We start from the raw sequence: 17,921 nt of genomic DNA, 5'->3' as shown, positions 1-17,921 counted from the left end.
TAGAAGCCACAGATGAGAAATGGGAAGCATCTGTATGTGAAAGCACATTTAGCTTTGAAGCTGGTGTGGGAATATTGGCTTAGTCCTTATTTTCCCCAAGTGTTATGTCATCTCATGTGTAATGTTGACACTTACAAGGATTACTTATTAAATAATTCCTTTACAAACAACAGGGAATAATTCTGGCCTTTGATATAGACAGATTATGATCTCAGATGCTACTATAAAGATCTTATATTCATCTTAACAGGCTGAGCACATTAAGAATCAGGGAAGAAAACACATGAGTGCAGAAGATGGAAACTAAACCAAAGAACAGGAAAATCAGAAAAAACATGCTGAGCCACAGATTTGAAGTACCTGAGAAAGGGAAATCATGAAGAGATTAAATCAGTCTGCACCAGCCTTCAATTAAGTAAAAATTGTGTTCCATGCCAATCTGGGCAAGAGGCCTTCATTCTCTAATCCCCAAATACAATTTTTTTCTCCTCCCCCCCCTTTTTTTAATTTTTTTCCCCAAAACAGTTTCACATTTTGGGACTGCAAAGGAAAAGTAAGGGGGTTACGAATAGCCTGCAGACGTTTAATTAACCTGACACTGCCCTCCGGTCAGGCACAGGCAGCTCCCAATTACCTGCAGGAGCATTATCCAGGTTGTGGATGAAGCCTGGCATGATGCAGAGACTCCGAGGCCAGCTCTGTATGGGTGCAATACTGCACGTACACTGCTATCCTGCTCCTCCTAGTCCTGGAGCAGTTCAGCCTGTTTCAAACAGCGCAGAGCCCGAGTTAATAAGGTCTGCCAAGCCTGAAGCAGCTCTCTCAGGAGCTGGCCTGGATATTGCTGCATGCTGCAGAAGCATGAGCACAGCACATTGGCACCCATCATCACTTCAGGCTCCAAAATGCTGCAAGCAGACTGAGAGACCAGAGCAGTGAACTCCTTTGAGGTTGTTTGTCCCAGGAGGGCTCAAGGATGGAGAAGCACAAGACCACCAAGCTTGGAGCCTCTCACCCCACCCAGGGTGCTGCATCCATCTTGCATGTTGCAGAGTACCCAGCAACTTCCCCACCATCTGGGATGTCCACAACAAAAATGAAATAGCTACAGATGCTGAGCTGGCCATTACCTGCACCCCGAGTGCTTTGTGCCACAGTCTGTATTATAACAGAGTGCCAGAAATATCTGTGCTGATGGAGAGTCTGAATTCAATACTCGTATCAGGCCTGAAGCAGAGCTGCATTGCTGTGTCTGGAGAACCTGGACCCAGTATCACAGTCCAGGCAGGCTCTGCTTTGTGGAGAGGCAGCAAAACTCCATCATATTTTACAGCAAACTTCGGTATCTTTCTGCCTGAAGTCCTGAATGGGCAGATGCAAGGGGTCAAGTGATTCCCCCCATTATGGTTTCCCTGAACGTAAGGTGCACTGTACTCGGGGTCACTTTGGCACCAAGATTTTTTTTAAATGAATCCTTTCACTAGGACATTCAAACTGTCCCCATCTGAGCATCTGCTATAACATGGATGTGGGGGAATGGCTCCTTTAGAAATAAGCTGAATCAGAAAAAAGAAAGAGCATTAATTTAATTTGTTTTCTCAAACTGCAAATCCTTGTACGTGCTTGAAGCAAATGAGGCATTAAAGCTGAGAAAATGCATTGAGGCCCTTCAGCAGCACTTCCTTCGGAGGAATGAGAATGGGAAAGGCCCTTTTCATACTGTCCCATTGTCCCAGCCAGTCACTAGGTGTTCGGCCCTGGAGCTCCAACTAGCAGCACAGTATGGGGTTAGCCGGAGCAATGAGCGACAAACAATTTAAAACTTTTCCATAAATCTGAAAAACAAAGAGGCTTTTTATCACGGCACTGAAAAGAGTAAACGAGCAGAGCCTCCATCCCCAGAGCCCACTGCACCAGGGTGATCACAGCAATCAAGCTGATGGTCTGACAGCAGACCTGCAGCAGGCAGCCCTGTTCTTACAGCAAAGAGAAATCACTCAAGAAATCCTTCCCAGTTGCCTGCTACAAAAGGGGAGGGCCTTCCCTCTGAGCCCCAGGATCCTTCCTGCTGGAAAAAGCATGGTGCCACTTCTCCTGATACTCATACCCTCAAGAGGAATAGCTCCCTCAAACCCTAAGGGTCACAGCAACATGACAGAGGCACAATAAGGTCCACTATTAGCCTCTTCCTGAGAATCTCATGCTCTTTAATAAATCAAGCTAGAAACGCCTTATTTTTCAAAGCGGCAAGTGGAAAAGCAAAGCAAGAAGAACTTTTTTCCAACCTAGAGAGTGGCACAGGGAAGAGAATAAAGACTGAAATGACTGAAAGCATGCAGGACATTTTATAAAACAGTTATTTTTCCCCCCAACAATGGTACTCTGTCCCTGACATGAATCAAAAATGTCACAAGGCAGTTTGGTGAGGCCGCATGTGAATGCTGGGTATTGAGCTGCAGCAGCTGCAGGCAGACTTTGTGGTTAACCCTGCGAGACTTTCACTGCTACAGCTGGCTTCGATTCTGTCGCCACGTCCAAGCTGCTCCTTCCCACTGCGCTGCAGCTAAATATAATTACAGCCTTATCAGTGTCTGTGTTTCATTCCACCGCAAGCATCACAGGACCAGTTCAATGGTAAAGATGTCAAACTAAGACATATATTACATACAAGCCTTCTTTCTTTTAACGCCTTAAGGTTACACTTCATATGCTTTAAAAACCTAACAGCCCAAAGTGACCTGAACTTAGATCTGTGCTTATTCAGGAAGCATCAGTTCACTTTGCAAAATCTTGAAGAGGAGAATTAATTATCTTTGCCTAAGAAACATCTCTCCCTGCATCACTTTGAAGCCTTCTCTCCAATACCAGTACTGAGGTCTGTTGCCATTCCTTTACAATCCACAGCACTCAGACAAGCTACCCACTTGCATTTTTACATCCATGGTATCCAGCTCCACAATAGGACACTTTCCCTAAAACTTTCAGCATAAATGTTTCTCTCTGCTTCTGCAATACCAACAGCAGAGTCCAACAAGGCAGTAAAGTTAGGTTAGTGAAAAGCAAATATTTTAAGTCTCAAGCATCATGAAAACTTCTGCAGTTCCTCAAGCTGCTGTTGGAAGCCTACAATGTTTTCAGCTTCCTTGCTTTTCCAAGCCTCTTCCTTGCAATATGCCTTCCCTGCACAAAAAGAGGTAAGGAAGGCAGAGCTGGAAGAGGAGGTGTACAGTTTAAGTAACACAAGCCTGTGTTTGCATGAAACGTTTCAGTTTAAAAACAATCTTTTAAAAAATTACTTTTTAGCAATGTGTAACCAGCTTCAACCACCATATCTTTCCCAAGGCAGCATTTTAAACAGAGGTCTTGACTAGTGAGTGTCCCTAAACAGGTTCAGAATTGCTCTACTGGCTCTGAAGTAAACTCCTCACGGAAAAATATGGAATTGGTTTTAAAGTCTAATCAAAGCAATTTAGCTTAGTTCGGTAAGTCGTATGTGCTTCTATGCAGCAGTGCAAGCCCTTGCATACTGATTAGTTTCATTACAGAGGTACAGGCTACTGCAAAGGTACTAGGTTCCTGGGGGGACTGGGAGAAAAAGGAAACCTAAAAATCCTGCTTTCATCGGTGGATTTATACACATTTACATACTGGGTCAAGCTTTATGCACTTGCATTGGCATAAGCCCACAGCCAGGTTAGCTAAGCGGAAGATCTGTTCACTACTACAGAAGTGGTTTCAAACAAGGACCTATCATCCTCCACCTGTGGTATTTGCAGGAATTTTTCCTGGGGTCCCACTTTCTGACTGTGTAAATTTTTCCTTACAGGACAGGCTTGGCCTGCCATAGACGGAAAGCTGCAGTTTTTTCTGCCACTGCATCATCCTCTCCCGGCTGTATCACCCTCTGACACCTTCCCCTCCATCAGACCCCCTAAAGTACACCCCAGTTCCCTGCAAACCAGCCCTTCAGCCAATGTTGTCTTTCCAGCTCAGATATGCAATAGATATTTTTAAGAGCAAGGCACTGGAAGACACATGTCAACTAAAAACTGAGGCCCTTCAGATGTAGCCTCTCAAAACACAAAGGCATGTGAACATGCATTAGCAAATTCCAAAGCAATCAAATTGCTTGTGAGCACACATTATGTGTACAGGATAGCAGGGAAGCAAGGAAAGCTCCTACTTGTCTCCATCATCCCAGCCTTCTCCACCTGACAGTGTTTTAGCCCGGAGCATACCTAAGGGCTACAGCACAAACTGCCCACAAGGAGAACAGTAACATGAAAAGCTTCATTGCATCATTAGGCCACAATTTGTGCTAATCCCCCAAATTCTGTGGGAGAATGTAAGCATCTAGGAAACTCATGGCTGGATTTATACCAACTGTCATCCTTCTCCTTTACTTAATCCCTACTCCATCCATAAGCCCCATTTTCTTTACACTGGGGGGGGGGGGGGAGAATTAAATTCCTCCTTCTCTAATTCTAATACAAGCCCGTGACAGCGAGCAGCATTGTTTTATGGCAAAGCATGCCCATTTTTAATCACGCAATTAGAAAAATTAATTAGAAAATTAGAAACAGAAAGATGAAGAACAAGTGGAAAAGGGACTCTGGGCTGCACACAAGTGATGAAAGTGGAACATGGTGCCAATGCAAAATGCGGTGATCTGCTCACACCAAAGCCAGCCCATGGTACCCACCACAAGGTTCCTGCATGGGGTCTCCAAATAAAATCAAGGAGACAGGGTAAAGGCAAGAGGAAGAAACCCTTGTTTCAGTGACAGAGTGAAGCTCAAGAGAGAGCTCCCCAGCAGGCACCCTGTCTCCCCCAAACCCTCACCTCTCCATCATATGCCAGGGCATTAGGCCATGCAAAGCTTGGAGCTCAAGCAGTGAGGGCTACCAGAAGATCTGTGGTGGATGTAGGTGGTCCCTTCCCTTTCTCACCTTCTCTTCCCCTTCCTGATTTTGGCTTGGTGAACTATGTTTCGCCATCCAAGAGGAGGCTTTTGTGCTGCAGGGGCTTCTGCCTTTCACATGAGCAGCAGAGCAGAGAGCCTGACTTTCCACAGTGCAAGCCTCCAGCACCATGTGCTGATGAGGAGGAAGGGTGTTTACCTTTTACCCTGGCCAGAATTATTACACTTCTAATTGTATCCAGCTGCCTAAGCACTCCTGCCTCCCCTGCTGCAGGCAGGCCTTTACTCACTGCCTTTATCAGTAGGTGCCACCCACCGCCCTGCCTGGCCCAGGGGGCAGAGGTGGGTACCACCAGCATCACCCTCAGCACCACAGGTGCAGCAAAGAAGACATCTGTAGTTGCCCAACAGCTTTGTCCCTATTCTTGACATTATCAGTGCACCTGAAACTGATCAGCCAAGCAAGGGAAGGATCCTAGGAGTGCAAAGCAAACAGGTGACAGCTGAACACTACTGTCCCATACAGGTATTGGCATCAACTCACGCTACCTCCCAGGGCAGAGTCTGTCATAGTAGTTACTAAGACTCCGTAGTTGGAAGTATACCATATTTATATTGATATCCTGTCAGCATAACTTACACCTGGACTTACACCAAAAAGCTGCTGAAATAAATTATCAGCATTTCCCTAGGTCTCCTCTTTCCTTAGGCCCTCACTCAGAGACTTTTGCCTAAGTATAATTTTTCAACATTGATTTCCCATGTGAAATCAATGGGGCAGCTCACACAGGTCAAGGCAAAGCACTCACAGTCCTGAAACTTCAGCTATGCAACATTGGCAGATGAACTTGAAACACGCACTATCATTTTGAAAGTGTGCTTTAAACTCACACCCTTCACAAGGACAGGAGATGCATATCGCATTGTGCAACCAAATTACCTTAATAGTAGTAGATGCAGAGAGACTTAAATGTTCTATACAAAATTCTACAGCTCGGTTGTAACAGGTGTGCATTATGCAGATTTTTAAAATACTGTGAAATTAATGTTTCCAAATTTTAAATGTTTGGACTATTATTTACCAGATTGCACAGACGGGTGTGCCCGATTTTAAAATCACTTTTCTCCTGTAACAACACTTTAAGAGAGCTCAAGTCTCATCACGCAAGCCCCTCATAAAAAATCATCTTAGTCAACTGTACACTGCCCATAACAAAGCTACATTTCTCTGTAGCTTTACTTAAAACAAGAGCAGTGAAGAAAGGATTAGCATATGACAGAGCTGTGTCAAACCTCTGACAATTTCTACATCTCAGATTTTGCTTAATTATTTTTAAACAAGATTTTAGTCACCCCAACATTTTAACCTTGTTTGACATTGGAGCTGAGGAACAACACAGCTTTATTCTAAACTCTTGTGAGATTTCCCACATTTTGCATGCTCTGAGTAAAAACAAGATCTGGGACTCCGAGACAGCCTAAACAAATCATGCTGCAAAAGTTTCCTGCTACAAGTTTTGGGGATAATATATTGGTTAATCACATGCAAGGATTACGGCTGAGAAGCAAGTCCATCAACAGTTATTGAAGGGGAAGAACAAGAAAAAAAGTTGTGCAAACTCACAAATCCGCCAGTGCAGCTCAGCAGTATCTGCAGAGATATCGACACCGGTAAAGACGCATCTTCGCATCTACCTGCTTCAGTTCTTTCCACACACTTTCGGAGAAAAAGTAGCATGAGCCACACTCGGATCTCAGCTGCTACAGAGCATTCCTGCTTGGCTAGTAGCAGACAAACACCAAACAGGGAAATCCTAACGTGAAGAGCCATAACTGTAGGCTTTTGGGGGGAAAACTCATGATTTGTTCTGTAGCTGCCAAGTGCCTGGCAAAATTGTGATTGATCACCAAGCCTCCTAGACATCACTGCAAGATAGATAAGTAGCAATTAAGAAAGGCAGAATCCCACTGAAATCAAGTTCTGTTACTGAAACAAAAAAACAAAAGAAAAAAATATAATTAAAAAAAAAATCAACAAACCTCCATTTCAGTGGTTTTGGGGTTTCACAGGAAGTATTTCCCTAAGACTTGCTATATTATTTCTCTTTCACTTAAACTTACCAAATTCTAGGACGGTATAGCCAAGAAAAATACCTGCATGTAATGAAAGTCAACAAAGAAAAGTTTCTTGTTTAAATGAAGCTTGGAAAGGCAGGAGAGGGCAAGAAAACTCTGGTTTTTGCTACTCCAAATCAAAGCATACATTTGCTTTCTGCCAGCAGTCACACTTTTTGGACCACCTTACCCCAGATCTCTGCTCTGTTTTGCAAAGCATCGCTCACTTCAGTGACTTGGAAAAAATCAAGGGAGAGAAGGGAAGTTGCAGGGAAAGACTTATTTCATTGCAGGGCTCTCACCCCACCACCCCAGTTGCATGGAACCCTGGCACAAGCTCTGCCAGTTCAGCCTCAGTCCTGCCCTCTGGTTGGTACCTTATCTACCACTCAGCTTCTTGCAGAAGAGGGACCTCAATAGTTAAGGGGCTCCTGAAGAGACATAGCTAGCCCTGCACCTCCAGCACACCTCCCAGTTTGGAGATCTACATTTTTGTTGCGGTTAACTGATAACTGAATGAACAACAAAGCCAGCGTGAGAGCTCAGATGTGTTGTCACATCTCTCCTACCTCCTGGCCACCATTGAGAGATTTTGTTTCTCATTAGGTCAAGCACATCCTGCCATCCATCCTCTGCCCTGCACAGGGCTGATTTAAAGGAAAAGACGAGCAATGCCCAGCCTGAAATCCTAGTCGTACTCAGCTCCAGGATGTTTGGCCACAGTCTTTTTAAGCCCCTGCCCCAAAGGCCATCACGTTTATGGTGGTGGCCCAACTGCCTAGTATGTCCCTCTGACAGCCCCCATACATTTCCCACTCATTGTCCCACTGTCATTGTCCAGTTTCTCCCTCTGCAGCACTGCCACAACAGCACTTTTCATCCCTGAAATGCACCGCACAAATGGGGAGCACAAGTCAAACAAAAGCTACAGCCACTCTGTTTACTGTGGAGAAAGATCAATGAGCTTCAGTGAAAGGGCAGGAAGCTGATGTTCTCACTGTAACTTGTGGGTAAAACAGTGAATAGTGCTATCGAGGCTGACAAAGGCTCATTTTTTCCCCTCCTGGTTTTCTTTTTTAATGAAGAATCCAATGGAGAGTGTTATCATGTAGTTATCAGCAGGCCATGAAATGGGGAACATCAGAAGTTCATTCAACTCTTTCTTTTGCTCCAAGTTAAACAGAATCATCAAAGGGCACAAAAGAAAAACTCACACAAAGACAAACTGTTAGGATTTAGGAAAAAAAGAAAAAACAAACAAAACAGGAACAGAAATCCAAGACCACATTTATTTGGCACCTTTCCCATGTCAGGGTGCATAACAGAGCATCCCAATGGACTGGCAAAGGAAGAGCATGGCCAACCTACAGAAACAGCTAACCTCTCCTTGCATCCCAGCAAGGCCACTGCTGCAACAAGCCAGGCCTTAGGTCCCTATTTGAAGGGCCACACCTGGTGTTTACATGATTAGACCCTTCTTCAGGTACATTGGGAGCACACCGGGATGCCCTAGTCTAGGCATCATCTGCATCTTGGCATTTACTACTGGGCACCATAAAAAGGGAGCTGTGCTGAGGTGGAAATACCACTGGATTCAAGCCTACTCATAAATAAGGAGTGTGTTGTCCTTCCAAAGACATACCCTCCCCTTCTATTACCAAGGGGTGTTCCACAAGGTGAAGCAAGATAGAATCATAGAGTAGTTAGGGTTGGAAAGGACCTCAAGATCATCAAGTTCCAAGCCCCCTGCCATGGGCGGGGACACCTCACACTAAACCATCTCCCCCAAGGCTCTGTCCAACCTGGCCTTGAACACCGCCAGGGATGAAGCATTCACAACCGCCCTGGGCAACCCATTCCAGTGCCCCACCACCCTCACAGTAAAGAACTTTGTCCTTATACCCAATCTAAACTTCCCCCGTTTAAGTTTGAACCTGTTACCCCTTGTCCTGTCACTACAGTCTCTAATGAAGAGTCCCTCCCCAGCATCCTTATAGGCCCCCTTCAGATACTGGAAGGCTGCTATGAGGTCTCCACGTAGCCTTCTCTTCTCCAGGCTGAACAGCCCCAACTTCCTCAGCCTGTCTTCATACGGGAGGTGCTCCAGTCCCCTGATCATCCTCGTGGCCCTTCTCTGGACTTGTTTCAACAGCTCCATGTCCTTTTTATGTTGAGGACACCAGAACTGCGCACAGTACTCCAGGTGAGGTCTCACGAGAGCAGAGTAGAGGGGCAAGATTTTGCAGCTGCTCATGGAAGTGTTCTTAAACCTCTGGATACATTAACAATGTGACAATATGACAGAAAGGCTGCTGCTGGAAAAGGGTCAATGCATGTATAAACATCATATTCTCCATCACCTTCAAACTATGTGAATCTGTCATACAGCCTACATACATGCATTTGGCTTGTGCATTAAAAATACACCTGAATAGTTAAGTATACCCCATACAATGTGCACACAATATGCACCACATGCATGCTTAGATCTGCAATACTGGTAAAGAATTATAATGCTGTCATACAACTAATGCCAAGTGTTTTGAAAACATGAGAAGTGAAAATCTTTTTGCTCTCCCAGGACTCCTTTGCAATGTCTTACATATAGAATTTCAGGCTCCAAATTCAAAGTGAAGCTTAGCACAGGGGAAATTGCAATTTTTCTTGAAGGCTCAAAGGAAAATTCAGGATTATATGAAAGACATGAGGTTAGTTATTAGCAATGCTGCTCTTCAAAGGAACATGGAAACTGAGAAGACTGATGTCATGGGAAAGCCAAGCAATTGGTGAAAATGTTTTTAAAGGTTAACCCTTCTACTGGTTCTGAAGAACTGTAGAGACTTGGTAAGATTTCCTTCCTGCTTGCTCTGTGCCAGAAGTACGATTCCTTAGGCTTATCGCTTCCAGTGAGCCTGTTTTCCTACTTAAAGTTTCTCATCCTCATTTTATACATTGATATAAAGCTGGTACCTGCAGCACTGTAAACACAGCAGCATATCAGCAAGAGCAGTCGTTCCCAATTAGCACATATTGGCTACTGCAAAGCCACTAAGAGCCTTCCAGTCCACACTGACCTCCTAGGGGTCCCAAATAGTCAGAGTAGCAGACGTGCATGGGTACGGTCACTATTGTTTGTTCCATGTGAGCACCATTTGCTCAAGCTGCTGGCATGAAGCTAAATTAAACCAGAAGCACGAGAGTATTGCACTGTTTGGGCCTAACGTCAGCATGATTGAAAAGCTGATAGGACAAATGCTGGTCTTGCACCTGCCCTCCACCTCGTTAGTCTCCGATGTTGCCTGCAGCCCACTGGTCTTGCATAAGATGCACACGGATGGAGGGATGCAAAGGCAGGTTTGAAGCAACCTTGCCCACATTCAGGTTTGCCCACCTCTGCCTCCTGTGTCAGACCTCAACTGAGCCAAAACAAAGGTAAAAGCATGCTGCTTCACCAGGATCTGTGGCATAACAGATCCATTCCATGCACACAGGCAGCCAGAACATGGTCCTCTTTCTGTTCTTCTTTTAATGAAAATTGACAGGCCAGTGTTTCTATTAAGGTGGCTTGCAGCAGAAATAGAGAACATGTAACAGTGACCCACCCCAAATAAAACACGCAATCCTTTTGCTTAATAAAAGCATTGCTTCTGCTAGTCATTACTTTAAATTTCTGTAAATTCCTTGGCGTGGTCCTGGCTATACATCACTTCAAGGTTTTTACTGATCACGCAAGTCAAAATCATCATCTTCCAGGAATCGCGGAGATGCATTTTGTGTCTATATACAGATAGTATCAAAAATAGACATCCCTTAGCATCTCTGAATGTGTGTGCTCCTTCCAGAATAATGGTTTACATGATAAGGTATTCAGCAACAGTAATTACACTTTAAGTGTATATCCTGCCTTAATCCAACAGAACTTTCAGCTTTCTTTTGGAGGCATAACAGTTGAATTGATCTTTTATACAGAGGGACAAATTTAATTTTCCAGCTCCAATTTGGAAAAGAATGCCTATTCAAGACAGCACTTAAGCTTCACGGAAGTCAATGGGACCTAAACACATGTTTACAATTAACCATGTGCTTAAGTGGTGGTCTGAACTGGGGTGAATAAATGTGAAGTCAGTAGGTCTGCTTGCATAAGAAAGAATTACCAGTCTGGGAGAGAATTACAGAATTTGGCTATAAGGGGAGGAGGGGGATTAGTAACAAATGTGTCATTCCTGAAAGTAATTTACTTAAAGAAAGCCATGGCAGAGCCGTTTAAAGTATGCACTCAGATTAATTAGAAGGACAGACTTAGAACATAATTATCAACCAAGGACAACTGTAAATTTGTAATAATATATCAGAATCATCAACTGACTTTCAAATGAGATCTACAGAACCAAACATCCTGCTCAGATTTAATGAGTTCCAGCTCGTTTCAGGGCTAGGTTGGGACTTCACACAGAAAACCGGGTAAGTGCAGGCCAGAGAAGTAATTGTGGCTTCAAAAAATGAAATCAAAGAGCATATGTAGGAGCTCCAAACCCTCCAAGTTCTTTTTTGCCATAGCAGTGTATGATAAAATATGAGAACTCGTCAACAGTTTAAGAGGTTTAAGCTCCCAAATATCATTGACTGATAAGGGCCTTGTAGATTGTCAGACATTTCTCTTGGTACTCTTAACATAAAAGTTATGATAAATCCCTGTATTTGACATATTTAAAGAAACACACTACGAATTCCAGGCCAGTTTATCATGTACATCACTTATCCTCCTTCTTCAAAGGGCTTGCTCAGGATTACTGACACGAGTAGCTGGTACACCTACATTTGATGAAGTTTGCACACTCCTTTGTTACGCAGAAGAGGAAAAGGAACCATCTCCAGATGTCACCCCAGCTCTGTGAGATCAATGAGAAGTTTAACAACTAAGAACATTTGGAATAAAAGACTTAGGTTTGGGTTTTTTTTTTTTAAATCAGTGCTCCTACTGCACTTTTAATGCATTACGGTCATGGTTGGCTATGGAAAGTGACCCTCCAAGCTGGATTGACAGCACTTTTTTCAGTGCTAGAAGCTAAAAAACCAAATCAGCAACAATTTGAAGAGCATAGAAGCAACTGGAGCCCTTGAAAGCAATGAAGGGCTTCAGCAGCTCCAGTTGAGCTCACCCCAGGGCAGCCACATCTCACTGCAACCACACCAGAAGGCTGCAAGTCCCTGCAGGACCCTGAGGCAGCAGTGGGAGCCATCGCCTCCAGACATCTCCCTCCTCCTTACCAGCTCCAAGAGCAGCAGAAACAGCAACCTGGGCATCTGTGCAGGCTTTTTCCTTTGCAACAGATAATGCTGGTGTCCTTGCACCCACAGGGCATGCAACTATTCCAAGGCTTTACAGGTAATAACCCAGCTCCAGAGGCTTCAACAGCTTTGGAAGTTACTAATTAATACACCACAGCTGCTCTGCCTTCTTCCACAGTACCTAAATCTGGTGAACGTGTGGGTTGTCAGGTTAAGGAGTACAGGGCTCTGAGGTATGAGGAGGAACATGCCATTTCCTCAAATTTTCCTCTCCTAAACTCCAGGCATGATTCTCCAGGGAGTCAATACATTAAAAAAAGCGATCCTTCAGATGCATGCCAAGTGTCTATGTACACAAGGCATAGCATACACATGAGCAGGGATGGCATAACTGCTACTGAAGTAATTTACATCCTTCAGAGCCCTGGTAGGGCTGCTGCTACATTTAGACATATCCACATGCCTCTGAGTTCCCAGGATAAGCTGCAGCATGGTGTCCTTCCTAGAACCCTCTCAAACACACACAAGAGGCAGGCTCTCTGCCTGAAGATCTTTTCACAGGAAAGGGATTGTCTAGCTGCCAGGACAAGTGCCAACCCCCCAGTTGCTTTAACAGGCTACCCCCAAGAATTTAGACTCTACACACACAGGGTTACAGCTGGCCTCAGAGACACCAGAAAATTGATGCAAGCAACACCTCTGACTTCTAGCAGAAATACTTCTGCCTAAACAAGCAACAAAATACCAACATCTACTTACCTGCTGCCATTCCTTTAAGACCCTGAGACATTTCTGAAACTAACAACAATCTTCCACAGGTTAGAAACCTGTTCCTCCACTACACATACCCAAGCCTCATGCTAAACCACCCAGTATAACCCCAGCTCCAAACCCCCTTTCCTGAAAGGGGCCCTTGAAGGGCCTCTTTTGAAATATCACACCCTCTGTTTCGGCTGACCTACCTGATTAGCATTAATAGGTGATCAAAATCCCAGTCACATCATCTGTTGCTTAATTACCACCAGCTCAGGCTGGGAAAACAAGTTAGGAGGCCACTCCTTTGCCCAAGCATGCTCTGCCCCAGTGTATGATCATCCAAATGTCAGTACCATTACTGTGGACTCTGGGCCAGGTGCAGGAATTTCTTTTGCTGCTTGCTATGGAGTTCAGATTAGCACAGAGGCAAAAGGCAGAGAGAGAAGGCAAAGAAGGTCTATGCTTAACCTGGGATTTGTAATATGACATGGATACACCCAGTTCATGCTTCCCAGAGCAACTCCCCAGTTGGCCACACCATGTTCAGGACAGAGCAGAAGACTGTTAAGGAGGGTCTAGATACACGCTCCCATTTTAGAAAGTCTTTGCTGTGCTGCAGGTGGACAGAGAGCAGCATAAGCCCCTCAGTTTCAGAGCTGATCCCCACATTGGTGTCAGGGGCTGGTAGCTTGCTCACTGAGCATAGAACTGGATGTGGGATGTGGGTGACAGAGCTGGTCTCTGCCTGATCCCTGCACCACCAGCCTGACCCATGTTCTGTGATCAGCACCAGGCAGCCATCACAGAGGAGCATACGCTCCACAGCTTCTGGCTGGCTTTGGATGCACCAGATGCAGCTGGTCAGCAGGCTGATCAGCAGTATTTGGCACATGGGCTCCCAAAGCCAGAGAGAAACCACAGTGCAATGCCGGGAATATATGAGTTGTCAGCACCGCAGCGGGAGAGCAAGAGACAGGGATGAATGGAGGACACTGAGCCACTTAAATCCGTGCCTGCACACACAACGCCTGCCAGAGGACAGAGTGATATGGACAAGGAGGCTGAGGCATGAGGGTTTGGGCAGCTTGGCCAAGGACATGAGGTGGCACGGTCAGGTATCTGAAGAAGGGCCCAGGATTAGCATGATGGAAGGGACTTAAACTTCCTGTGTTTAAGTCCTCTCCCTGTCCCTACACAAAACAGCCCCTGTGGCCGTAGCATGCCTTTTCTCAGCTTGTTTTCTCTCATCCTCATTGTAAGACAGGGCCCTGGCTTCCAACATGCAGTACCTCTGTCACCTGCTGCCTTGCAGAACCCTCTGTGCCAGAACGCCACACTCAGCATGTCCCACTGCTGCAGAAGCTGCTGCTGTTAGTGCTATCTGTCACCCAGCACAAGCAGCAAGTGGCAGTGGGCTCACAGCAAGCACAAAGGGAAACAAAACAGGGCTGGAATGGCAGAGCAAGCACCTCTGGGAAGCAGATCCCTTTTTTCACCGGGATGCGCAGCCTGGCTACAGCATGGTTTGGAAGCAGCAAAAGATACACCAGCATCAAAGGGGCACTCAGCAGCCCAGGGCAGCTTCTTGCAACCATTATTCTCGTTATTCTTTCCTTTTTTTCCCTTTATTTCCTTTTCTTTGGGAAACAGACTTCATGACACATTGCACCAAGTGTTTTGCTCATCTCATTCACCTCCCAGACAACAAACCTGAGGTGTTCTGCTGGCACTAACAAACTGCCTCCCATGAGCCCACATTCACGGCATGTGGCTCCCTCTGCAACTCATCAGACCAAAACATTGCTCCTCCTTCATCCCAAACACATATGCACACACACACACATATATATGCAGGGCAACAAGATATGCTCCTTCTGACTGTTGGATGCCCCGAGGAGGTGCTGCAGATACATTCAGGGGACCATCAGTCCAGCAGGCCAGGCAGGAGCCAAGTCACTCCTTATATGATTTGATGTCTCTTAGATCTCCCCTGGCTAAGATGCCTTCCCATTTCTTAATAGAAATGCATCCCACAAACTGGCCCGCTTTCTGTTATTTCACTGTTACTCACAATAGTCCTATTTTAATTGTGTTACAGAGCTTTTCTGTACCCAAAGTCTGCCTGCATGTTCTCCTCTAGGTGCACGATAGCAACCTGTTTTATGTGGCAACAGCTAAGGAGGGAGAGCCTTGGGAGGGAGGCTGCTGTCTCCTCTGTAGCAACATTTTGGACGCTGGGGTCCTTCTCTGCAGATGATGGATGTGGCACTATTGCACTTTGGACTACACAGGGAATGCAGATCATCCATTAATGGCAGAGCAGGGAGCTCCTTGTCATGGAGCAGGGGGGGGCTTCATGGGTTCAAAAGGCAACCAGGGAAGTTCATAGCAAAGACATGCATGGAGGACTAATTGCTATGATGACTTTGATCCTTTGATACTCAGGCACTCCCGAGACACAAATTGCTGGGACCGGATGAAAGCCATGCACAAGTGACATTATCTGCTTGCCAAGTCCTCCTGCTGCATCCATGCTGTCCGTGCAGAGACTGGACACTGAGCTAGGTGGACCACTGCTCCCAGTGAGGAAGAAGGAAGTGGGCCCAGCATTTTCCTAGTTTCTTCCTGTTCCAGACAGGTGTCTTATCTCCTGGGGTCCCAGGAAGCAGGGGAGATTCACAATTCTGCCAGAGGACCAGTCCTGCCAGCATGAGACAGGGAGAGCATGCCCCTGCACATGTGTTGCCACTGCACCATGCCACTGGCTCCCCTGGGGCAGGCAAGGATGTGGCACTGGGATCCTGCTGCCTACTGGCAGGAGGATAATGTGGATGTGTAACACTAATGACTGCCCAGGGCAATTTATCAATGCCCTTCTGTGGCAGCTCATGCCCTGTGAAGACAAAAGAGACTCAAGGCATTAGATCATGAAATTTAGGGCCTGACCCGAACTTTGAAATAAAGCTTCATCTGAGAGAGAAAAGGGAATGACAGAATCATGTGTGTGCACATGTGTGTGATTCAGGCAACCTCCCTTTGTTTCAGTCCACTGCTCTCACAGGGCATCTCACTTCCCAGCGGGATTAGGCACATCTGGGGGCTTCAGGATTTCCACCAGCCATTGGGATGTTTCATGAAGCAGTCAGCCAAATATAAGACACAGCCCAGGGCTGCTGGCACAGTCCCTCCCCTCTTGACACAGGGGCTGGCAAGCAGAGAGTCGGGAGATGGAAAGGACCATGGAGAACAGACCTGTTGGATAGCTTTCTCTTGAGTCACTGCTGAGCACATTTTACACTGCAGCATCTGGAAAGAGCTCATGTGGCACATTCAAGCTATGCCAGAGACGTATAGCACAGTTTTCTGGCCTGCCAGCAGGCATAGTGCCAGTGTTTCACCATATTTATATATTTAAGTTTGGCTTGTTACTGAGTTGCCTGTCCCACTTCAGAATGGGATCCTGCAACAAGTCCTTTGCAGTAACCCTGGAAGGCAGGAAATGGCATGTTCCCACACTGGAGACTGGCCATGGCATCACATCAACAACTGATAGGAAACACTCCCCACAGCTGCACCAGCAGCTCCACCCTGCCAGCACACACAGACCAGCCCACTCAGTGTTCATCGGGACAACAAGGAACCTCCCCGTCGCACATTCACCACAGCCGGACCAAAGGGACCCGGCTGCATTTCATACAGATGTGCAATTCCTACACTGTGGAGGAAAGCGAATTGCGGCCTGGATGGCCCAAGAACATCAGCAGCATGAGCAAAAGCTCCCATGTTCCCAGGGGAAAAGGCATAGAGGTAGCAAGTGCCATTTATCATTCAGCTTGCGCTGAACGACCCTGTATCCTCCCTGGGGAGCAGGAGCAGAGGCAGCACAAGGCGAATCAGGGAAGGGGTGATGGAAATAGCCTGAAGAACTTTCAATTGTGAGGTTATTGTTCTGAATCTGGCCCAGTCGTGACTTATACAACACCCATTTCATGGCCACGAGTTGATCATTAGGCTTCTTAGGTAGCAGCTGTTCACATCATTAAAAATACCTCTGGCAACCCTGGCCATCTTATCAGAGACACTGAGGATTTAATTGGAAAGGACACCATAAATATTCTCCTTCTGTCAGTCTAGATGATCCGTCTCAACCAGGCCTAAAACCTAGTGATGGAAAAGCTGCTGCTACGCTTCTCCAGATCCAGTGAGTTTAGTCACCGAAGTAATGAGAGCAATGCATCAGTGATCAGTTTCTGGGAAATATTTGCTTAAATGGTAAAGAATCCCTAGAAAGCAATGAGCAAACATCTGCTGAACTGCGAGCAGCTTGATTTATCTATTTAGAACACAGTGCATTTAAGAAAAAAATAGCAGATTAGAGCTGGTATGTGTACACATTGTGAGTGAGGGCTTCCAGCAGCAAATTCTTGCTACAGAAGAGGACACAGCTAGTGCTTTCTGTTATAATTATGCAGGACAGTTTTTCTCAGCCGCTTTCCTAGCAGTACTGGAAAGCTACTCCTTAAAGGAGACTTGCTCTGGTAACAGTGGGAGTTAATTGTTTTTTCAGTAGAGATGCACATGAAGTAAGGTTCAGACTATATCACCTTATCTTCTCTCGTTTCTATCTGATGTTTCAGCTCTGGGGCAAGCTTTCGCTTTTGGAAGAGAAACTGAAAATAAAGATTTGGTGGGGTAGTTGTGTAAGTAATTTCTAGGGTTCATCTCTCCTCTCCCCCCATCTACCAGACAGAAATTATCACATTAATCCCTGTGATAATGAAACGGCAAATCACCTCTGAGTCCTGGGAAAGTGTCTAGTAAGGAAATATCTAGGATTTAC

The 17,921-nt window shown here is 45.7% G+C and overlaps 1 long non-coding RNA gene across 1 annotated transcript in view; it reads right to left on the bottom strand.

The window, feature by feature from the left end:
* LOC133267306 (uncharacterized) overlaps positions 1-14,369 on the bottom strand; it is a 78,750-nt gene extending 64,381 nt beyond the window's left edge. The window contains exon 1 of the long non-coding RNA XR_009742731.1: positions 13,085-14,369. This is a non-coding gene — a long non-coding RNA (uncharacterized LOC133267306). The remainder of the gene's footprint in view (positions 1-13,084) is intronic.
* Positions 14,370-17,921: the final 3,552 nt, after the last annotated feature.

This window comes from Pezoporus flaviventris, unplaced genomic scaffold (assembly GCF_033815535.1).
Source record: "Pezoporus flaviventris isolate CSIRO_AGI_PZ_B2104156 unplaced genomic scaffold, CSIRO_AGI_Pfla_v1 ptg000007l, whole genome shotgun sequence".
Taxonomy (NCBI): Eukaryota; Metazoa; Chordata; class Aves; order Psittaciformes; family Psittacidae; genus Pezoporus; species Pezoporus flaviventris.
The sequence above is the reverse complement of the archived record's forward strand: the minus strand, read 5'-3'. Positions and strand labels throughout refer to the sequence as shown.